Raw genomic sequence first — 25,043 nt, 5'->3', positions numbered from 1 at the left:
GAAATTAGAGCCTATAGTTCTTCCCTTTCAATCTTTTTCTGCCCAATGGTCTTTGCCTAAAATGTGTGTCATTCCTGCAGCACTACCAAAGTTAAATTGATACCACCCTCATTTCTTACATGTCTAATTTTTCAGCTTGAAAATATCAGTAAGACACATGAGTATCAATGCCACTCCCCAAACCCCCAAAATTTAGAACAAATGTGACAGCTGCCCTAGTGGCATTTCCCAAGACAAAGCAAAGTTCCTACATTGCTGTTGCCAGCCAGGTACTAGAGCAGAGATTTGGTGTTATCTGAGAGAAGGAGGATAGACAGAAAAAGCAAAAGAAAAAATGAGAAATTCTTTGTGGTTCTATCTTGCCAGTATGCCAGTCACACCATGCTAAACATTTGAGGCTACAGTTTATGAAATTAAACATAACTGAATTCAATTAAACTCAAGGCTTACAGAAACTCAAGGAGTTGTTAACCTGAGAGGCTGTAGTCTACTTTTATCCTCAAGGACCCAAGGAGAAGCAACAGTCTCTTCCAATTGCTTCTCACCAAAACATTGTTTTCCTCTGCTGTTTAATTCCTGATGGCTTGGTTAATCTTCACCACACCAAGGGCAGCATCCAAAAATAAAAATCCAAGCAAATAAAAACTCCCTGTTACTGTCTTGTTTCCTACTGCAAATTACCTGATCTTCCCTGAAGAACAAAACAATCTGTTGGCCCTTGCTGAAAGACCAGAAAGGAAAGCAAAGAAGAAAGGGGGCTAGTGCTGCATAATAGCAAAATGCATCTCTAAAAAGCCTGAGCACCAAAGCTGTGCCATTTTGAAGTTAGTTGTCTCTGGCCCTAGCAAGAGGTCATCCTTTCCCTATGTACTCTGCTCACAATATTTGAAGCTACCTCTGTAAGTCTACAGCCACCTAAGAGGTTCTTCTTGCCTCAAGGAAGTACTTCTTTCCCCTCTCAAGACTAGATCCCTGCTTGCTCAGGCTGCAGTCTCAGTCAAGTCTACCTTGACCCCAAAATGAACCCTTTTTCTTGCCAAATCCAGCCTGGGCCCCATTCCAGCAATATCATCTGCTGCAGCTGGGCTGCCACAATTTAGGCCATCTGCTGGCTGCCCACCACACAAAAGCCAAAGTCTTCCCACACAGCACTTTGACTCCAAATTCCAGGCCCCCTGTTTATGCTCATTCACCCCACAATGAACAGCAATATTTAGGAATGCAAGGTAGGGTTTGGATGTCTGCTGTTAAGTTCAAAACGTGTCCTACCACTCACCTCTCCTGCTTATATGTTTTCCAACCAAGAGAGTTATATTTAGGAAACAGTAACCAGTGGGAAAATTACTGCTTTATTAACAGTCAAATTAGCCTCCAATAATTCCCAAAGTTGAGGGCTGACAGAAACTGGATTGAGGAACATGGCTTAGTCCTGGAGGCCTAAATGGGGCTTCCTGTACTCTCCCCTAAATCTAAAATGGCAAGGCCTGCAGAGAAAACAGACTCTGGCATTATGCCACCACCCAGTTGTAGACCTGGAATGGGGAAAAGGAAAAACATAGATCTTGTCTAGATAGTTCAACACAGCAATTAAAGATACAAAAGAAGAGAAAGACGTCTGCCTTGTTCTAAAAGGGCAGGGCCTGCTTGGGTGTGCTTACCATGGGAAGGTAGGCAGAGCAAAATAGAATACCATGCATAAGTACTGATACCCTGCCATCTTAGTTTGGGCTTCTTTAACATAGCACGACAGACTGGGGGGCTTATAAACAATAGAAATTTATTTTTCACTGTTCTGGAGGCTGGCAGCTCAAGAGTAGGGAGGCAGCATGGTCAGGTTCTGGTGAGGACCCTCTTTCAGGTTACAGACTTCTGACTTCCCGTGGTGCTCTCACATGGTGGAAGGGGCAAACGAGGTCCCTTGGTCCTATTTTCTAACGGCACTGACCTTATTCATGAGGGTTCCTCCCTTATAACCTAATCACCTTCCAAAAGGACCCACCTCTTAATATCATCACTTTGGAGACTATGATTTCAACATAGGAATTTGGGCGGGGGGGCGTGACAAATATCCAGTCCATAATATCTTCCTAAAAGTAATGCAGGTGCCAGTGAATGCCTTGGGCCCTAGCCAACCAGAATATCCACTTTTGTTCACATGGGTAGGGGACACTTAGAAAAGGATGAGCAGAGGGCAGAAAATACAGGAAAATAAATGTACACAAACACACACCTGCCACACACAGACATACATACACTAGATATCTACCTACACTTGTGTACAGGACAAAGTTGAATTTCTAGAGGAGCATTAGGAAACCATCACAGATAGAGAGATAATTGCATAAGAGTATGAGCCAAGTCACAAAATCAGCTCTATTTTGACAGGATCAGAGACAGGACTAGGGTGAGCTAAATCAGACATCGAAGGCCTCCTTATATTTTGAGCCCTAAGCTTCTCTCTTGCCTCACCCTAGTTCTGGCCTGAGACCAAATTAACATATATGGGGTAAGAAGCAATATAACTCAGAAGACAGGAAAGCACTTTTCTGTGCACAGGAAGCACAGAAATCCAGGTCTGACTAACAAAGGAGACTCGGCAGGAAGATGCAATTCAAGAGTCATCACTGGATAAAAGGAACTCAGGTCTAAGAGGGTAAGTGCATTCCACCATGTCACAATAATCCATGAAGTATATTATTATAATATCAAAATTTTTATTTTAAAACTTATTGTATTAGTTATCTGTTGCTGCATAACAAGTTAACCAAAAATTAGTGGCTTAAAACAACACTTATCTCACAGTTACATTTGGGTTGGAAATTTAAGCATGGCAATAGCTGGATCCTCTGGCCCAGGGTCTCTCAAAGGCTGCAATCAAGATGTCAGAGAATTTAAGAGCCCTTAAGCCCCAAATAACCAGCAGTGATACCTAGGTATGCAGTGGGCCTTCTGTGAGACTCTGAGACTAGCTGGCTTCAAATGAGACTCAGCACATTTCCAGCCATGGTGGCTATGGGGGGAGACTCCTTATGCTTGAGAAAAGTAGAGGGAAAAGTAAAGGGGACTTTTGCACCTTAGGTACACACTCAGCCATAGTGGGGTAGAGCATCAAGCGGGCTCTTGAAGTCCTTGATTCAAGGCCTTGGCTCCTGGACAGCAATTCTGGACCTGCCTTGGGCCAGAGGGAAGCCCACTGTCCTGAAGTGTGAGTCTCAGGCCAGGCAGCATTTACCACAAGCTGACTGAAGAACCTTTGGGTCTTAATGAACATCAGTAGTAGCCTGGCATTACTCCCTGTGGACCTATAGTGGCAGTAGCCATAGGGTGAGCTTCCTCTGCCTATGGAAAGGGGAGGGAAGAGTGAGAAAGACCACATCTTATGGTTTGAGCACCACCTCAGCCACAGTACAATAAACATCAGGTAGACACCTAAGGTTTTTGACTCTAGTCCCTGGCTCCCAAATGGCATCTCTGGACCCCCACAGGGCCTGGGGGAACTTATCGCCCTATAGAGAAGGACATATGCCTGGTTGGCTTCACCGCCTGCTCATTGTAGAGCCCCAAGACCATGAGAAGACATAGGTGGTAGCCAGATAGTGGTTACAGTGGGCCTTGGGCAAGACTCAGTACTGTGTGGGCTTCAGGTCTCTCCTAGCATAATTCCAGTGGTGGTGGCCATAGGGTTACTTATGTTACCCCACCCCCAGCTCCAGGTGGCTCAGCACAGAGAGAGAAATTCCATTTCCTTGGGAGAATGTAAGGGAGGAGATCAAGAGTCTTTACTTGGTAATCCAGAGAATTCTTCCAGATCTTATCCAAGACTGTCAAAGTGGTACCTCTATAAGTCAGCAAGCATTACTGGGTTTGGAGTACCTCCTAATGCCAATACAGCTTAGATCACAACACCCAAGTGTTTTTGAATAGCTGTGATGCCTTCTCAAGAAGGATGGATACAAACAAACCCAGACTGTGTAAACTACAACAAATGCCTAACTGTTTAATGCCCAGACACAGACAAACATCCACAAGCATCAAGATCATCCAGGAAAACGGCCTCACCAGATTAACCAAATGGGGTACCAGAAACCAATTCTGAAGAAACAGAGACACGAAACATTTCAGACAAATAATTCAATAAAACTGTGCTGAGGAAACTCAAAGAAATTCAAGATAAAGCAGAGGAAAAAAAAATCAGAATTCTATCAGATAAACTGAAGAAAAAGATGTAAATAAAAAGAATCAAAAAGAAACTCTGGAGTTGAAAAATGCAATTGACATACTGAAAAAGCAGAAGAAAGAATTGGTGAGCTTAAAGACAGGCTATTTTAAAATAGTAAGAGGAGACAAATGAAATTTAAAGAAAAATAAAGCATGCCGACAAGATCTAGAAAATAACGTCGGCCCAGACACAGTGGCTCATGCCTGTAATCCCAGCACTTTGGCAGACCGAGGAGGGCAGATCACCTAAGGTCAAGAGTTTAAGACCAGTCTGACCAACACGGAGAAAACCCATCTCTACTAAAAATTCAAAATTAGCAGGGCGTTGTGGCACATGCCTGTAATCCCAGCTACTCGGGAGGCTGAGGCAGGAGAACCGCTTGAACCAAGGAGGCGGAGGTTGTGGTGAGCCGAGATCGCGCCATTGCACTCCAACCTGAGCAATAAGAGTGAAACTCTGTCTCAAAAAAAAATAGCGTCGAAAGGGCAAATCTAAGAGTTACTGGCCTTAAAGAGGAGGTGGAGAGAGGGGGGTTTAGAAAGTGTATTCAAAGGGACAATAACACAGAATTTTCTGAACCTAGCAAAATAAATCAATATCCAAGTACAACAAGGTTATAAAACATGAAGCAGATTTAACCCAAAGAAGACTGCCTCAAAGCAATTAATAATCAAATTTCCAAAGGTGAAGGAAAAAGAAAGGACACTAAAAGCAGAGAAAAGAAACAACGTGCAACAGAGCTCTAATATGTCTGGCAGCAGACTTTTCAGTAGAAACTTTATAGGCCACTAGAGAATGGCATGACATATTTAAAGTGCTGAAGGAAAAAAACTTTCCTCCTAGGATATTATATTCAGTGAAAATATCCTCCAAACATGAAGCTGGAATACAGACTTTCCCAGGCAAACAAAAGCTGAGGGATTTCATCAACTCCAGAGCTGTCCTACAAGAAATGGTAAAGGGAGTACTTAAATCAGAAAGAAAAGAATGTTAATGAACAATAAGAAATTATCTGAAGATTAAAAAAACTCACGGGTAATAGTAAGTGCATAGAAAAACACAGAATATTATAACAATATGACTGTGGTGTGTAAGCTATTCTTATCCTAAGTAGAAAGACTAAACAATGAACCAATAAAAATAACTACAACTTTTTAAGACACAGGCAGTATGGTAAGCTACAAATAGAAACAACAAAAAGTTAAAAAGCAGGGGGGGCGCTGGGTGTGGTGGCTCATGCCTGTAATCTAAGTACTTTGGGAGGCTGAGGTGAGCAAGGTCAGGAGTTCGAGACCAGCCTGGCCAACATGGTGAAACCCCGTCTCTACAAAAATACCAAAAAAAAAAATTAACTGCATGTGTTGTTGCACACCTGTAATTCCAGCTACAGGAATCGCTTGAACCCAGAGGGCAGACATTGCAGTGAGCTGAGACTGTACCACTGCATTCCAGCCTGGGCAACAAGAGGGAAACTCTATCTCCAAAAAAAAACAAGAGGAGAAAGTTAAGGTGTCAAGTTTTTATTAGTTTTCTTTTCACTTGTTTGTTTATGCAAACACTGTTAAGTTGTTATCAACTTAAAATAAGGGTTATAACATAGTATTTTTAAGCCTCATGGTAACCTCAAATCAAAAATAAATGGTCCAATTAAAAGACACAGACTAGCAAATTGGATAGAGTCAAGACCCATCAGTTTGCTGTGTTCAGGAGATCCATCACACATGCAGAGACACACATAGCCTCAAAATAAAGGGATAGAGGAAGATCTACCAAGCAAATGGAAAACAAAAAAAAGCAGGGGTTGCAATCCTAATCTCTGATAAAACAGACTTTAAACCATCAAAGATCAAAAGAGACAAAGAAGGCCATTACATAATGGTAACGGGATCAATTCATCAGGAAGAGCTAACTGTCCTAAATATATATGTGCCCAATACAGGAGCACCCAGATTCATAAAGCAAGTCCTTAGAGACTTACAAAGAGACTTAGACTCACATACAATAATAATGGGAGACTTTAATACCCCACTGTCAACATTAGACAGATCAACAAGACAGAGTTAACAAGGATATCCAGGAATTGAACTCAGCTCTGCACCAAGTGGACCTAACAGACATCTACAGAACTCTCCACCCCAAATCAACTGAATATACATTCTTCTCAGCACCACATCGCACTTATTCCAAAATTGCCCACATAGTTGGAAGCAAAGTACTCCTCAGCAAATGTAAAAGAACAGAAATTATAACAAACTGTCTCTCAGACCACAGTGCAATTAAACTAGAACTCAGGACTAAGAAACTCAATCAAAACCGCTCAACTACATGGAAACTGAACAACCTGCTTCTGAATGACTACTGGGTACATAACGAAATGAAGGCAGAAATAAAGATGTTCTTTGAAACCAATGAGAACAAAGATACAACATACCAGAATCTCTATGACACATTTAAAGCAGTGTGTAGAGGGAAATTTATAGCACTAAATGCCCACAAGAGAAAGCAGGAAAGATCTAAAACTGACACCCTAACATCAAAATTAAAAGAACTAGAGAAGCAAGAGCAAACACATTCAAAAGCTAGTACAAGACAAGAAATAACTAAGATCAGAGCAGAACTGAAGGAGATAGAGACACAAAAAACCCTCCAAAAAATCAATGAATCCAGGAGCTGGTTTTTTGAAACGATCAACAAAATTGATAGACCGCTAGCAAACTAATAAAGAAGAAAAGTGAGAAGAATCAGACAGACGCAATAAAAAATTATAAAGGGGATATCACCACCAACCCCACTGAAATACAAACTACAATCAGAGAATACTGTAAACACCTCTATGCAAATAAACAAGAAAACCTAGAAGAAATGGATAATTTCCTGAACACTTACACTCTCCCAAGACTAAACCAGGAAGAAGTAGAATCCCTGAATAGACCAATAGCAGGCTCTGGAATTGAGGCCTACCAACCAAAAAAAGTTCCAGCCTACCAACCAAAAAAAGTTCAGGACCAGACAGATTCACAGTCGAATTCTACCAGAGGTACAAGGAGGAGTTGGTATCATTCCTTCTGAAACTATTCCAATCCATAGAAAAAGAGGGAATCCTCCCTAACTCATTTTATGAGGCCAGCATCATCCTGATACCAAAGCCTGACAGAGATACAACAAAAAAAGAGTATTTTAGACCAATATCCCTGATGAACATCAATGCAAAAATCCTCAATAAAATACTGGCAAACCGAATCCAGCAGCACATCAAGAACTTTGTCCACCATGATCAAGTAGGCTTCATCCCTGGGATGCAAGGCTGGTTCAACATACGCAAATCAATAAACGTAATCCAGCATATAAACAGAACCAAAGACAAAAACTACATGATTATCTCAATAGATGCAGAAAAGGCCTTTGACAAAATTCAACAACCCTTCATGCTAAAAACTCTCAATAAATTCGGTATTGATGGAACGTATCTCAAAATAATAAGAGCTATTTAGGACAAACCCACAGCCAATATCATACTGAATGGGCAAAAACTGGAAGCATTCCCTGTGAAAACTGGCACAAGACAGGGATGCCCTCTCTCACCACTCCTATTCAACACAGTGTTGAAAGTTCTGGCTACGGCAATCAGGCAAGAGAAAGAAATAAAGCATATTCAGTTAGGAAAAGAAGAAGTCAAATTGTCCCTGTTTGCAGATGACATGATTGTATATTTAGATACATTGTCTCAGCCCAAAATCTCCTTAAGCTGATAAGCAACTTCAGCAAAGTCTCAGGATACAAAATTAATGTGCAAAAATCACAAGCATTCTTATACACCAGTAACAGACAAACAGAGAGCCAAATCATGAATGAACTCCCATTCACAAAAGCTTCAAAGAGAATAAAATACCTAGGAATCCAACTTACAAGGGATGTAAAGGACCTCTTCAAGGAGAACTACAAACCACTGCTCAGTGAAATAAAAGAGGACATGAACAAATGGAAGAACATACCATGCTCATGGATAGGAAGAATCAATATCATGAAAATGGCCATACTGCCCAAGGTAATTTATAGATTCAATGCCATCCCCATTAAGCTACCAATGACTTTCTTCACAGAATTGGAAAAAAACTGCTTTAAAGTTCATATGGAACCAAAAAAGACCCCACATTACCAAGACAATCCTAAGCCAAAAGAACAAAGCTGGAGGCATCATGCTACCTGACTTCAAACTATACTACAAGGCTACAGTAACCAAAGCAGCATGTTACTGGTACCAAAACAGAGATATAGACCAATGAAACAGAACAGGGCCCTCAGAAATAATACCACACATCTACAGCCATCTGATCTTTGACAAACCTGACAAAAACAAAAATGGGGAAAGGATTCCCTATTTAATAAATGGTGTGGGAAAATTGGCTAGCCATAAGTAGAAAACTGAAACTGGATTCTTTCCTTACTCCTTATACAAAATTTAATTCAGGATGGATTAGAGACTTAAATGTTAGATCTAAAACCATAAAAACCCTAGAAGAAAACCTAGGTAATACCATTCAGGACATAGGCATGGGCAAGGACATCATGTCTAAAACACCAAAAGCAATGGCAACAAAAGCCAAAATAGACAAATGAGATCTAATTAAACTAAAGAGCTTCTGCACAGCAAAAGAAACTACCATCAGACTGAATAGGCAACCTACAGAACGGGAGAAAATTTTTGCAATCTACTCATCTGACAAAGGGCTAATATCCAGAACCTACAAAGAACTCAAACAAATTTACAAGAAAAAAACAAACAACCCCATCAAAAAGTGGGTAAAGGATATGAACAGACACTTCTCAAAGAAGACATTTATGCAGCCAACAGACACATGAAAAAATGCTCATCATCACTCACCATCAGAGAAATGCAAATCGAAACCACAATGAGATAACATCTCACACCAGTTCGAATGGCAATCATTAAAAAATCAGGAAACAACAGGTGCTGGAGAGGATGTGGAGAAATAGGAACACTTTTACACTGTTGGTGGGACTGTAAACTAGTTCACCCATTGTGGAAAACAGTGTGGTGATTCCTCAAGGATCTAGAACTAGAAATCCCATTTGACCCAGCCATCCCATTACTGGGAATATACTCAAAGGATTATAAGTCATGCTGCTATAAAGACACATGCACACGTATGTTTATTGCAGCACTACTTCACAATAGCAAAGACTTGGAATCAACCCAAATGTCCATCAGTGACAGACTGGATTAAGAAAATGTGGCACATATACACCATGGAATACTATGCAGCCATAAAAAAGGATGAGTTTGTGTCCTTTGTAGGGACTTGGATGCAGCTGGAAACCATCATTCTCAGCAAACTATTGCAAGAACAGAAAACCAAATACTGCATGTTCTCACTCATAGGTGGAAATTGAACAATGAGATCACTTGGACACAGGAAGGGGAGCATCACACACCGGGTCCTATTGTGGGGAGTGGGGAGGGGAGAGGGATAGCATTAGGAGATATACGTAATGTATATGACGAGTTAATGGGTACAGCACACCAACATGGCACATGTATACATATGTAACAAACCTGCACGTTGTGCACATGTACCCTAGAACTTAAAGTATAATAAAAAAAAAAAACACCATGCAACAGATACAGAAAAAATAAAAAGCAAGATATTAAATCATACCACCAGAAAAAGATCACCTTCACTAAAAGAAAGACAAGAAAAAAGGAAAGAAGAAAGCAAAGGCCAGAAAACAAATAATGAAATGGCAGGAGTAAGACCTTCTTATTAATAATAACATTGAATGTAAATGAACTAAACTCTTCAATCAAAAGACATAGCCTGAGGCTGGGCTGGGTGGCTCACGCCTATAATCCCAGAAGTTTGGGAGGCTGAGGAGGGCAGATCACTTGAAGTCAGGAGTTCAAGACCAGCTGGCGAACCTGGTGAAACCCCACCTCTACTAAAAACATAAAAACTAGCCAGATGTGGCGGCACATGTCTATAGTCTCAGCTACTCAGGAGGTTAAGGTGGGAAGATCGCTTGAACCTGGGAAGTGGAGGTTGCAGTGAGCCAAGATCATGCCACTGCACTTTAGCCTGGGTGGCAGAATGAGACTCCATTAAACAAACAAACAAAAAAGACATAGACTGGTTAACTGAATATAAAAATAAGACCATTGATCTGTTGCCTACAAGAAACACACTTCACCTATAAATACACATGTAGACTAAAAAACTAAGGGATAGAAAAAGGTATTCCATGCCAATGGAAAACAAAAAAAAGAACAGAAGTTACTATACTTACATAAAACAAAATAGATGTCAGGATAAAACTATAAGAGACAAAGAAGATTACTGTATAATGATAAAGGGGTCAATTCAGCAAGAAGGTATAACAATTTTAAATATATATGCACCCAACACTGGAGCACCAAGATATGTAAAACAAATATTATTAGAGCTAAAGAGAGGGAGAGACTCAAATTCATTATTAACCGGAGACTTCAACATCCCACTTTCAGCATTGGACAGATCTTCCAGAAAGAAATCAAGAAGAAAACACTGGACTTAATTTGCACTCTAGAACAAATGCACCCAACAGATATTTACAGAACATTTCATCCAATGACTACAGAATACACATTCTTTTTCTCAGCACATGGATAATTCTCAAAGATAGACCATACGTTACAACACAAAACACATCTTAAAACAGTCAAAAAATTGAAATAACAGCAAGCATCTTCTCTGACTATGATAGAATAAAACTAAAAATCAATAACCAGAGGAATTTTGGAAACTATACAAATACATGGAAATTAAGCAATATGTTCCTGAATTACCAGTGGGTCAATGAAAAAATTAAGAAGGAAACTGAAAAATTTCTTGAAACAAATGAGAGAAACACAACATGCCAAAACCTGTGGGATGTAGAGAAAGCAGTACTAAGAGGGAAGTTTATAGCTATAAGTGCTTATGTCAAAAAAGAAGAAAAATTTTCAATCAACAACCTAATAATGCACCTTAAAAAACTAGAAAAGTGAAAGCAAACACAAATTAGTAGAAAAGAAATAATAAAGCTATTAGCTGAAATTAATGAATTTGAAGTGAAGAAAACAGTACAAAAAAATCAATGAAAAAAGTCATTTGATTTTTTTTTTTTTTTTTTTTTTTTTTTTTTTTTTTTTTTTTGAGACGGAGTCTCGCTCTGTCGCCCAGGCTGGAGTGCAGTGGCCGGATCTCAGCTCACTGCAAGCTCCGCCTCCCAGGTTCACGCCATTCTCCTGCCTCAGCCTCCCGAGTAGCTGGGACTACAGGCGCCCGCCACCTCGCCCGGCTAGTTTTTTTTTTTTTGTATTTTTTAGTAGAGACGAGGTTTCACCGTGTTAGCCAGGATAGTCTCGATCTCCTGACCTCATGATCCACCCATCTCGGCCTCCCAAAGTGCTGGGATTACAGGCTTGAGCCACCGCGCCCGGCCTTTTTTTTTTTTTAAGATGGAGACTTGCTCTGTTGCCCAGACTGGGGTGCAGTGGCAGGATCTCGGCTCACTGCAACCTCCACCTCCCAGGTTCAAGTGATTCTCCTGCCTCGGCCTCATAAGTAGCTGGGACTACAGGTGTGCACCACCACACCTAGCTATTTTTTGTATGTTTAGTGGAGATGAGGTTTCACCATGTTGGCCAGGCTGGTCTCAAACTCCTGACCTCAGGTCATCTGCCCACCTTAGCCACCCAAAGTGCTGGGATTACAGGCATAAGCCACTGCTCCTGGGCTATTGTTTTGAAAAAATAAACAAAATCAACAAAGCCTTACTCAGACTAACCAAGAAAAAAAGAGATAAGACCCAAATAAATAAAATCAGAGATGAAAAAAGAGACATTACAACCAATACCATAAAAATTCAAAGGATCATAAGTGGCTACTATGAACAATTATATGCCAATAAATTGAAAAACCTAGAAGAAATGGATAAATTCCTAGACATATACAACCTACAAAGACTTAACTATGAAGAAATCTAAAACCTGAACAGACCATTAACAAGTAATGAGACCAAAGTCATAATAAAAAGACTCCCAGTGAATAAAAGCCCTGGATTTTACAGTTTCATTGCTAAATTCTACCTAACATTTAAAGAACTAATACTAATCCTACTCAAACTATTCTGAAAAATGGAAGAGGAAAGACTACTTCCAAACTCATTCTATGAGGCCATTATTATCCTGTTACCAAAACCAGACAATGCCACATCAAAGAAAAGAAAACTACAGGTCAATATCACTAATAAATATTGATGCAAAAATCCTTAACAAAATACTAAGAAACCAAAACTGACAGAACATTAAAAAGATCATTCATTTTGGCCAAATAAAGTTTGCCAAGGAATGCAAGGATAGTTCAACGTATGTATATCAATTAATGTGTTACATTATATCAGCAAAATGAAGGACAAAAAACATATAATCATTTCAACTGATGCTGAAAAAGCATTTGATAAAATTCAATGTCCCTTCATGATAAAAAAAAAAAACCCTAAAAAAAATTGGAAATGGCCGGGCGCAGTGGCTCAAGCCTGTAATCCCAGCACTTTGGGAGGCCGAGACGGGAGGATCACGAGGTCAGGAGATCGAGACCATCCTGGCTAACACGGTGAAACCCCGTCTCTACTAAAAAATACAAAAAAATAGCCGGGCGAGGTGGCAGGCGCCTATAGTCCCAGCTACTCGGGAGGCTGAGGCAGGAGAATGGCGTAAACCCGGGAGGCGGAGCTTGCAGTGAGCTGATATTCGGCCACTGCACTCCAGCCTGGGCAACAGAGCGAGACTCCGTCTCAAAAAAAAAAAAAAAAAAAAAAAATGGAAATAAAAGGAACATACCTCAACACAAAAAAAGCCATATGTAACAAACCCATAGCTAGAATCATACTGAATGGGGAAAAACTGAAAGCTTTCCTCTAAGATCAAGAACATGACAAGGATGCTCACTTTCATGACTTTTTTTCATTGTAGTACTGGAAGTCCTACCCAGAGCAATCACATAAGAAAGAAATGAAGGGGATCCAAATTGCAAATCAAGAGTTCAAATGATCCTTAAATGCAGATGCTACAATCTTATATTTAGAAAAACCAAGACTTTACCAAAAAACTATTAAAACTGATAAACAAATTAAGTATTGGAGGTTATAAAATCAAAATACAAAATCAGCAGCAGCATTTCTACATGCCAACATTGAACAATCTGAAAAAGAAATCAAGAAAGCTGTCCAATTTACAATAGCTACAAATAAATACCTAGGAATTAACAAAAAAAAAGTGAAAGACTTATACAGTGAAAACTCTAAGACATTAATGCAAAAAATTGAAGAATAAACAAAGAAAATGGAAAGATATTTCATGTTCACATATTGGAAGAATCAAAATCATTAAAATGTCCATATTACTCAAAGAAATCTACAGATTTAATGTAATCTCTATCAAAATACCAATGACCTTCCTCACAGAAATAAAATAAACAATCCTAAAATTTATATGGAACCACAAAAGACTTGGAATAGACAAAGCTATTGTAAGAAAAAAAAAAATAGTGGAGGAATCACATCACCTGCCTTTAAGTAATCCTACAGAGCTATAGTAACCAAAACAACATGGTACTGGCATAAAAATAGACACATAGATCAGTGGAACAGAATAAGAGATAAATCCATACATCTACAATAAACTCTTTTTTGATAAAAGTGCCAAGAATGTACATTGGGGAAAGTACAATCTCTTTAATAAATGGTGCTGGGAAAACATGATATCCATATGCAAAAGAATAAAACTAGATCCCTATCTCTCACCATCTACAGAAATCAAATCAAAATGGATTGAAGACTTAAATCTGAGACCTCAAACTATGAAATTACTACAAGAAAACACTGGGGAAACTCTCCGGGATATCAGACTGGGCAGATTTCTTGATTAAGCACAAGCACAGGCAACCAAACCAAACATGGACAAATGGGATCACATCAAGTTTAAAAGCTTCTGCACAGCAAAAGAAACAATCAAAAAAGTGAAGAGACAACCCACAGTGTGAAAAAATATATGCAAACTACTCATCTAACAATGGATTAATAACCAGTATATGGAACTCAAACAACTCTACAGGAAAAAAAAAATCTAATAATCAGATTTAAAACTGGGCAAAAGACCTGACTAGATATTTCTCAAAAAATACTTATAAATGGCAATCAGGTATATAAAAAGATGCTCTACATCTTTGATCATTAGAGAAATGCAAGTCAAAACTACAGTAAGATGTAATCTCACCCCAGTTAAAAAGGCTTTTATGCAAAGCCAGGCAATAACAAATACTAGTAAAAATGTGGAGAAAAGGGAACCCTCTTACACTGTTGGCGAGAATGTAAATTAATACAACCACTATGGAGAACAGTTTGGAGGTTCATTACAAAACTAAAAATAGGCCAGGCATGGGGAGGAGGGAGGCTGAGGCAGGTGTATCACTTGAGTCCAGGAGTCTCAGATGAGCCTGGTAAACACGGCAAAACCCCATCTTTACAAAAAAAAATACAAAAATTAGTTGAATATGGTGGTGCACAACTGTAGTCCCAGTTACTAGGGAAGATACAGCAGGAGGATCGCTTGACCTCAGGGGGTGGAGGTTGCAGTAAGCTGAAATGGCACCACTGCACTCCAGACTGAATGACAGAGTGGGACCCTGTCTCAAAAAAAAAAAAAAAGGAAGGAAGGAAGGGAGGGAGGGAGGGAAGAAGGGAGGAAGAGAGGAAAGAAAGAAAAGAAAAGAAAAGAAAAGAAAAGAAAAGAAAGAAAGAAAGAAAGAAAGAAAGAAAGAAAGAAAGAAAGAAAGAAAGAAAGAAGGAAAGAAAGAAAGGAAGGGACTAAAAATAGAGCTACCACATGATCCAGAAATCCCACAGCTAGGTATATACCCCAAAGAAAGGAAATCAGTATACTGAAGAGATATCTGCACTACCATGTTTGTTGCAGTACTATTCACAACAGTCAAGATTTAGAAGCAACTTAAGTATCCATCCATAGATGACTAGATAAAGAAAATGTGGTACACATACTCAATGGAGTATATTCAGCCATAAAAAATGAGATCCTGTCATTTGCAACAACATGGATGGAACTAGAGATCATTATATTAAGCAAAATAAGCCAGGCACAGAAAGACAAACTTCATATGTTCTCAATTATTTATGGGAGCTAAAAATTGAAATAATTGAACACATGAAAATATGGAGTAGAAGGATGGTTACCAGAGGCTGGGAATGGTTGTTGGGGCAGTGGGTGGTGGAGGGAAATGGGGATGGTTAATGGGTACAAAAAAATAGTTTAAAAAAATGAATGAGACCTAGTATGTGCTAGTACAACAAATAGTCAAGTTATAGCTTGACTATAGTCAAAAATAACTTAATTGTACATTTTGAAATAAAGAGTGTAACTGGATTGTTTGCAACACAAAGGATAAGTACTTGAGGTGATGGATACCCCATTTACCCTAATGTGCTTATTATGTATTGCATGCCTGTATCAAAATATCTCATGTAACCCATAATATATACACCAACTTTGTACCCACAAAAATTAAACATACAACAAATATTTTTAACTAAAAATTTAAATTAAAAAAGATTATGTTAAGATGCCAGAGAACGGACTTCTAAGCTCACCAATATGGTTGTTGGCAAGCCTCATGATGGCTGCTGGCCAGAGGCTGCCTGAAGTTGCTTGCCACTTGGGCCTCTCCAACATGCAACTTCCTTCATCAAAGCAAGCAAGCCAAAAAGGCAAGAGAAAAAGCGTCAACAAGATGGAAGTCATAATATTTTATACCCCAATCTTGGAAGTGACATTCCATCACTTTTGCTGTATTCTATTCATTGGAAGTAAGTCATTAAGTTCAGTCCACACCCAAAGGGAGGGGATTACATTACGGTATGAATACAAAGAGGTGGGGATCATTGGAAGCCAACTTAGAAGGCTGCCTACCACACCTATGAAGATCGGAGTTGAGAGACAGAAGACATATTTTTCAAATTGTAACAGGTACATTCTATACCCCTGACACAATAACTCAAACTGAAGTTTCCCTACTTGAAAAACCAATTATATATGGTTCTGGTAAAAACGATAATCACCAGGCCCCCTTTGACCCCTGGTTAATCATACAGCCATCTTCCTTTTCTTGGTGGTTGGTCAAAGGGGTGATGGCCAGAGACCATTCATGCAGATTGACATGAGAATACTGGAAGAGGAAAGGTCTCTTCTTTCTTCCTTTTGAATCATGAACAATAAAAATGAAAGCTTACAGCTGTGGGAGCCACCTTCCCCACTGCACAAAAACACCTGTTGGTAGGGCTGAAAGAAGGAGCAAAGAAACCGAGAGGAAGCTAATGATACCATGTGAGCCCCTGTAAGGCACCAATGGAGTACTCTAGCCAGTTCTACTCTGAACTTTCCACTTATATGAACCAATAAATCCCATTTTTCTCAAGCGTGTTTGAGTTTCTGACATTTGTAACCAAAAGAGTCCTGGATGATACCGGCTTATTTTTTCTTACTAATCAATATATACATTCCATCTCCGTGTGGTTTTTAAGCTGGGAAACAACACAGTTATCTGAAAAAGTTTTTTGGTTTTTTTGTGTTTTTTTTTAAATACAGATTTCTAGACCCCACTGAAATCTACTTTTTCAGAATCTTTAGGGATAGGACCCTCACATCTGTATTATTTTTAATTTCACAAATGATTCTGAAGCCCAGTCATTATGGATACTCACTAATATTCTGGAAGCTAGGAGTCCAAGATCAGAGTGGCAGCATGGTCAAGTTTTGATGTGAGCCCTCTTCCAGGCTGCAGACTGATAACTTCTCACTGTACCCTCCCTCACATGGTGGGAAAGGGGCAGGAGAGCTCTCTGCCGCCTTTTTTTTTTTTTTTTTTTTTTTTTTTTTTTTTTTCCAAGTAGGAAAGACCCTTTTATTGGGGTGGACACGGAGCATGCACGAGTCCACGATAAAATGACTCAAGAGAAGGATCCCAAGGGCCAACTTCTCCGCAACATGAGCGCAAGCTCAGTGAGGTCTGGGAATGGGAGAGTTCCGGGTGGAACGCGGGACAAGACCGAGTCTCAAGGGCCTGGACCAGTGTTGGAGAAGGCCGCCCGGCTGTCCTGGTGGGTCGGCCGCCCCAGGCCCGCCCCTGCCGCCTGGCCACAGTGAAGTCTCGCTAGAGACCCTCAGAGGCACGCTCTGGTTCTCTGGAGAACTGGGGGCGGGAGTGGGGGAACTGAACAGGCGGAAGGTGGGGGTCGGAGGGACAATGTGGCTTTTTTTTAAAAAAGCATCTACCAGCATCACACTACTGGGTCTGATGTCCCCTTTAACCAACGCTTGTTACAGGTTACAGCATAAATAAAAACTCAAGAAAAATAAATACGTCGGCTCCTATGAGGTTGGAAATGGTGTGGACGCAGGCTGTGAATGCGCAGGCCGGAAGGCGGGCGGGTGAGCGACCGAGGAGCAGACCCGGCAGGAGACGCCTGTGGGGTAGTGTCCTCCTGCATGTTTGAGCTGTCGATCCGCGCCACCTTGCGGAGGGGCGCCGAACTCTCGCCTTCCAGTTCCCCTTGCTCCTGGTCTCTCTTATTGGCAGCGTTCTTTTTATCCATTGCTGATGCAGGTAGCACAGGAGGATGTTTGCCTTTTCGGTCACGATGATCTGTTCAGACGGGTATTCTCGGGTGGGCAGGTAGACTGAGGGCCGTCGGTTCGAGGTTTTGCATCGGAGTCCGCGTGAAATAGACAAAAATTGATTTTGTTGTAGACAGGCAGTCCTTTCAAAAAATCTGCCATCTTCTGTTTCTTCCGTCGCCACCTCAGCCGCCGCCTCAGCCTCTACCGCCGCCACCACAGCCCTGGGGCCCCTTTTATAAGGACACTAATCTCATTTGTGAGGGCTTCACCCTCACGAACTAATAGCCTCCCAAAGACCCCACCTCCTAGAACCATCACATTGAGGATTTCAACATATGAACGGAGGTGGAGGGGACACAAACATTCAGTTCATAACATTATTCTATCTACAAGAAGACAAACTCCAGATTCTAAAATGGCTTTCTTTTACTTGAATTGCAGGCATGGATCTCTCTGTCTAGAGTCTTACAAAGGAAACAGGTAGGTTTTCGTACATTCCACTATTTCCCTCAATAGAAAAATCAGTTAAATGTTTTTAAAAATACTTTTAATAACATTTGTTTTTTTGTGTAGTTTTTTATTTTGTTTTGTTTTGTTTTTTTGAGACAGAGTCTCGCTCTGTCGCCCGGGCTGGAGTGCAGTGGCACGATCTCGGCTCACTGCAAGCTCCGCCTCCCGCGTTCACGCCATTCTCCTGCGTCAGTCTCTCCAGTAGCTGGGACTACAGGCGCCCGCCACCATGCCCGGGTAATTTTTTTGTATTTTTAGTAGAGACAGGGTTTCACAGTGTTAGCCAGGATAGTCTTGATCTCCTGACCTTGTGATCCGCCCGCCTCGGCCTCCCAAAGTGCTGGGATTAACAGTCGTGAGCCACTGCGCCCAGCCTCAAAGTCCACTTTTAAGCACACAATATTATGAATATTAAAAAGCATATATGCTCCCCAGAAAAGGCAATTCAGCATTTTCAGAAAGAGCATTTGGCAATATTTAACGCATAAAGAGACCGTGCTTAGGTCCATCCACTCTCCAGATTTTCAGTGCTTCCTGGTTTTACAACTGTTGATCAGAGTAGCTACAGAAGGCATCTAGGGATCTGACATAACAAGGGGCACCTAGATGTTTGATGTGAAGATGTCAATGAATGCAGTGAAGTTAGAATTCATAACTTCCATGCTCTGGAAAGAAGGGGCCAATTTACTGCAGCTCAGCTGAACTGCTTAATGATGTTGCTGATCTTCTCAAATCTGTGGCTATCATGATGCTCTTTGCACTGGTAATGGGAAATAACCAAGAATGTAGCTCTTTCAAACCTCAGAACTTCATTGACTTCAAGAATTTGGGCAAAATTCCTTGTGCTCATCTTCAGCTGCTAAACATTCGGAATCAGCTGATAGGCAATACTGGACCAGGCTTTGTAGAGTTTTTCATCCCAGGTGGATGTTTGCAAATAAACACACTCTAGCGGGTGAGACAAATAAATCAAGTCCAGGTATGGATGAGGCTCCATCCATACTGTTCAGATACTCTTGATCTGAAAACCTGTGAACTAGCAAGACAAATTACCTATCCCATACATACAACATACAATAGGGACAGGAATAGAATAACTGCAATAAATATTTCCGTTAAATAAAGGAGGAAAATAGGAAATCACCGATCCACTGAAATTCTAAAATCTACCTGGGCATATGTTACTATTTTGCAGTTAGGCCCAATCCTGCTTTCTGAGAATGATTTTCTATGGTTTTTGGCTCTTCCCTTTGGGATCTTGGTTTTGCCCTCTCAGACATTCTTTTCTGCAAGAACTGTTCAATTTTCGCCGATGAGTAGCCTCCTCAGCCTGCTGCCTGCTCATAGAAGTTTGAGGGTCCAGAAGTCATTTTTCACTTTGTATAGTCTCTGGTGTATTTTTGTTTGTTTTAATGTGAACTGACGCAATGACTTGTAAAACTTTGCGGATTCTTTTGTGTATCAACTTATAATCGATTTTGTTAGGTAAAAGCCACATCCATAAATATCTTCTAGATAGGCCCTTTTCTACCTCAGGCTCCCTGTGAGGCTGCTATGGGGCAATGCCCTTAAGATTCTTAGAAACCTTGATGTTTGAGAGTCTGTATTTTAACCCCTTAAGAACTGATAAAATAAGAGATCATAAGACTAATGAAATGGACTTTGAAGTTTGTGGCAATATGATACCAAATTATCAACAAGACCTAAGGCCACGCCAAACAAGGTTTAAGTCGTGCACCCCTACACTTAGATTCTTCTTTTTCTCTAGCAGCTAATTAAGCACTGGCCTTGAGGTAAGCAATACTGAAACAACTGCAGCTCATCAACCACCAGACACTGACTGACACCTCTGTTCTTCAAACCACAACTGTAGCTTTGATTGGACAAGAGGCTGATTTTAGTAACTTTCTCCTGATAAGAGACCACTGACTGTAGACTGGTTCTGGCTGGTTTACAAAGGCTGTACTGAGTGCCTTCACCTTTGACATATGAGACCCAACTCTATAATGCATTTAAATGTTAAGTCTCCACCCTAAAATGAACATGGGATGCATGTAACATGCATGTTTGCTTACTATGCTTGCATGCCCCACTTTGTGAATATCTATAGCTCCTCCTATAACCTGTTGATTACGTATACTTAGCTAACCCATTTGACATAAATCCCTGTTCCACCCTTCCCTCCCTCTAAGTGCTTGCTTTCTGTCTCTGCTGAAGGCTATGCTTCCTAGCCTGTCAGGATGGCCAGCCTGCAAACTGCAACCCTTTATAAAAAATAAAACTCTCTTTTCTAACTTTGTACATCTCACGAATTTAAGTTAACAGAATCTTACAAGGTCTTTTATCTGTTTCTGAACTCTTAACAAAAGGCTTACAATCACATCCCTGGATTTATTTCTATCTTGAACTAATGTTTTTCTAATAAGACCTTAGAATTTTATCTTTGCCCTGCAGCTCTGTCATACTTTGAGCATCTTCTGCTGGGAGAAAATAACAACAAGAAATAGTTTCATTTTCAGATCTAGTTCCTACATAATTCTTCTAAATTCTGTTTGAAAATTGAATAATTTCTTTAGTGTAGATTTGTCTAGCCAGACCTTATGATTCATAGTTCAAAAACAAACAAAAAACAGTTGATACTTTCAAAGTTCTTCCTGGGAATCTAGGCCAGATACAGCAGTTCATTAAATACATTTTCTATTTGCTGTGTTATCACATTTGCTAAACCATCTGCCATGACATGACAAGGGCCTCCTTTCCTCTAGCTTCCAGTAACATTTTCCTTACTTGCCTTGAAGCCCTCATTGACATCCTCCTCACTGCCTGTCAGGATTCTACTAACAGTCTCCTCAAAGCTCTTTCAAGTTCTTCCTTACATCTTGTCCCAAAAGCAATGCCCACGTTTTAGGTTTTTATTACAATGGCACCCCAAATTCTGTTCTACTTATCTAATGATGTATAAATGGGCTTCAAAAAGAGTTGCTTAGAACAATAATGATTTTATTATATCTCATGATTAAGAGAATGAGAGATTTGGGCAGGTTTCAGCTGGGTGATCTTTTTACTCCTTTTAGTATCAAGGGAGGTCATCAGTAGTATTTACCTGGTGAATAGGAAGTGTGGAGGATCTGGAGACCTTCACTCATATATCTGGCATTGTGGCAGGAATGACTAGAAGGCTGGGCTCGGCTGGCTCCACTGCCCAGAATATAGCCTCTCCAGGATAGGGGTCTTCTCACATCATGGCTCAGGGCTCTAAGAGCAAGTATTCAAGTGAATAAGGCAGAAATTGCATGGTCTTTTACGACCTAGTCTCAGAAGCCACGGAGTTTCATTTTTGCTGTACTCTGTAGGTCAAAGTCTACTAGTCTACCCAGATTCAAGAAGAAGGAACAAAGACCCAATGTCTCAATGGAAACAAAATAAAAGAATATGCAGTCATTTTTAAAAACCATCCTAGCAGACTGCACTACAGAAAATGTTAAAGCAAGTTCTTCAAACTGAAGTGATAGCAGAGGGAAACTTAGATCTAAGCAAAGGAATAAAGAGCGCCAGAAATACTAAACATGTAGGCAAATAAAAAGAACACTTTTCGTGAACGAAAATCTGATTTTTCCCTTATTTGCTTACTTTACTTTCTGTGATGTGAGGGAGAAAAAGGACCCAGCCCATGTGGCTTCACATTGGGAAAAAGCGGCACCCACTGTTTCCTAAAATTTAGAGCTAGGAGGGACTGGAAAGAGCTGATCCTATCCCTGAATTTTTAGAATCGAATTCCTGTATCACAGTTGAAATGATTGTCAAAGGTAAGAACATAATGTTTGTCCACTGGGGGAAAATTCTGTTGGGGATACCCGAAGGAATATGTGAATTTGAAGATGTGAATTCTATTTTTGGAAAGCTTAATGCAACAGAGTCTGATATAATGGCAAGTGACGGCTGCTTCTGGGACTGAGTCCCCACGACTACCACTTTCTTCTGAATAATTACTGGAAAATATACCTAGACTAAAGTTTATGACTAAATTTAGGGCCTGTATGTTCTGATTTTCCTCCAGATAATAAGGCTATGAGATCTACTGAATTGAATTGATTTATAGAAATTAGATTTTCATGCCCTCCCTAGTTGTTACTGTTGTTTATACAGCTTACATATTTTCTAGAGCAGGAATCTTCTTAACTTCAAGATCCTCAGGGACTCAAAGTTCATGATGGGAGCTCAGCAAATGTACTGGGATAGACAGATATATGGTATTTGTGTACATCAAACTTGATCTAAAGACTTTACCAAGAACATGAGACCCAACAGAAAAATAAGACTTTAAACAGAATTTTTTAAGGATAAGCTTCAAAAAATAAAATAAAATGGGGTATATTTTAAATTTTAAAGACTGGTAACAAGATAGTATGAATTTTTTTGTTTGGCTGGGCACAGTGGCTCATCCCTGTGGTCCCAACAATTTGGGAGGCCGAGTTGGGTAGATCACATGAGTCCAGGAGTTCAACACCAGCCTGGGCAATGGGGGGAATCCCATCTCTACAAAAAATATACAAAAAAAATTAGCCGGGCATGATACTTGGAAGGCTGAGGTGGGAGGAGCCCTTGAGCCTGGGAGGATGAGGCTGCAGTGAGTTGAGATTGTACCACTGCACTCCAGCCTGGGCAACAGAGTGAGACACTGTTTCAAATAATAATAATAATAATAATAAACACTTTTAAATTATTTCTTAAATTCCCATATAGCAGTAAAAATGTACAGCAAGCACAGCACAAATGACAGGAGTAAAATAGATGTAACTTTATGCAACTGCAGAATCACTTGTTTTGTCAACCAGCATGGAAACTGTCAGAACTGTCAATCAATTAAGCAAGGGAGATAGAAAAGGTGTCACTTTCAAACAGTATAATAATAGAAATAATGACAATACCTCATTCTCATCAGAGGGAGGAGAAAAGTGATATCAGGATATTTCTTTCTCGAGGCCTCTCATTGAGGGGTAATTATGGGCTGGTTGTGTCTGTAAGATAGCCTCTCCAGACAGGCTCTGTGACTTTAAGTTCAGGTATAAATGTCTTCCTCTCATCTTTTCAGATATTTTTACATCCCAGGATAATCACTGGATTATCTGTTGTGGTGGACTCTGGACCTTTTTAAACATCTACCAATAAAGTTTATAGTTTCAAAGCAAAAATTCAGCTTTTGGAAAAATGAGATTAAAAATACTTTACTAATAATGTAACTTAGTATTATAATTTTAATTCTAAAGCGGACTTATTGAGACTAGTAGAAGGCCAGGAACAGTGGCTCACACCTGTAATCCCAGCACATTGGGAGGCCGAGGCAGGTGAATCACCTTAGGTCAGGAGTTCAAGACCAGCCTGGCGAACATGGTGAAACCCTGTCTCTACTAAAAATACAAAAATTAGCTGGGTATGGTGGCAGGTGCCTGTAATCCCAGCTACTAGGGAGGCTGAAGCAGGAGAATCACTTGAACTCGGGAGATGGATGTTGCAGTGAGCTGAGATCACACCATTTCACTCCAGCCTGGGCAAAAGAGCAAGACTCCTTCTCAAAAAAAATGACTAGTAGAGCAACATCTGTGTATGTTTAATAGAAAAACATCATTATTGTTTTGATGTAGTTGATATGAAAATTTGAACGGATTGGTAACCCATTATCATTATTACAAAGAATTTCAGCCTTAAGCTGGTCAGTGAAGGAGCTATTATATTTAGAGTAAATTTTTTTTTTTTTTTTTTTTTTTTTGAGACAGAGTCTTGCTTCATCACGCAGGCTGGAGTGCAGTGGCACCATCTCGGATCACTGCAACCTCCGCCTCCTAGGTTCAAGCAATTCTCATGCCTCGGCGCCCCCAGTAGCTGGGACTACAGGTGTGTGTGCCATCATGCCTGGCTAATTTTTATATTTTTAATAGAGATGAGGTTTCACCATGTTGGCCAGGCTGATCTCAAACTCCTGACCTCAGGTGATCTGCCCGCCTTGGCCTCCCAAAGTGCTGGGGTTATGGGCATAAGCCACCATTCCCAGCCTAGAGTAAAATTTTAAAAAATTAAATTATCTGAATTCTTATTAATTTTAAAAATTAAATTATCTGACAATTGAGGAAAAAGTAATAAACTATCTTCTGCTATTTGCCATCATCTACTTATGGGTATGAAAACTGGGCTACAAAATCTCCTTAAGCTGATAAGCAACTTCAGCAAAGTCTCAGGATACAAAATTAATGTGCAAAAATCACAAGCATTCTTATACACCAGTAACAGACAAACAGAGAGCCAAATCAGGAATGAACTTCCATTCACAATTGCTTCAAAGAGAATCAAATACCTAGGAATCCAACTTACAAGGGATGTAAAGGACCTCTTCAAGGAGAACTACAAACCACTGCTCAGTGAAATCAAAGAGGACACAAACAAATGGAAGAACATACCATGCTCATGGATAGGAAGAATCAATATCGTGAAAATGGCCATACTGCCCAAGGTAATTTATAGATTCAATGCCATCCCCATCAAGCTACCAATGAGTTTCTTCACAGAATTGGAAAAAACTGCTTTAAAGTTCAT

The 25,043-nt window shown here is 40.1% G+C and overlaps 1 protein-coding gene and 2 pseudogenes across 1 annotated transcript in view; all 3 read right to left on the bottom strand.

Annotated features, from left to right (window-relative positions):
- LOC105481900 (uncharacterized) overlaps nt 1-25,043 on the bottom strand; it is an 87,926-nt gene that overhangs the window by 54,214 nt on the left and 8,669 nt on the right. The window lies entirely within an intron of this gene.
- On the bottom strand, nt 17,463-18,104 carry LOC105481901 (DET1- and DDB1-associated protein 1 pseudogene; annotated as a pseudogene).
- LOC139364299 (ras-related GTP-binding protein A-like) lies at nt 18,933-19,452 on the bottom strand (annotated as a pseudogene).

The sequence above is a fragment of the Macaca nemestrina genome, chromosome 7 (assembly GCF_043159975.1).
Source record: "Macaca nemestrina isolate mMacNem1 chromosome 7, mMacNem.hap1, whole genome shotgun sequence".
Lineage (NCBI taxonomy): Eukaryota > Metazoa > Chordata > Mammalia > Primates > Cercopithecidae > Macaca > Macaca nemestrina.
Note: the sequence above shows the minus strand (reverse complement) of the source record. Positions and strands in the feature narration are given on the sequence as shown.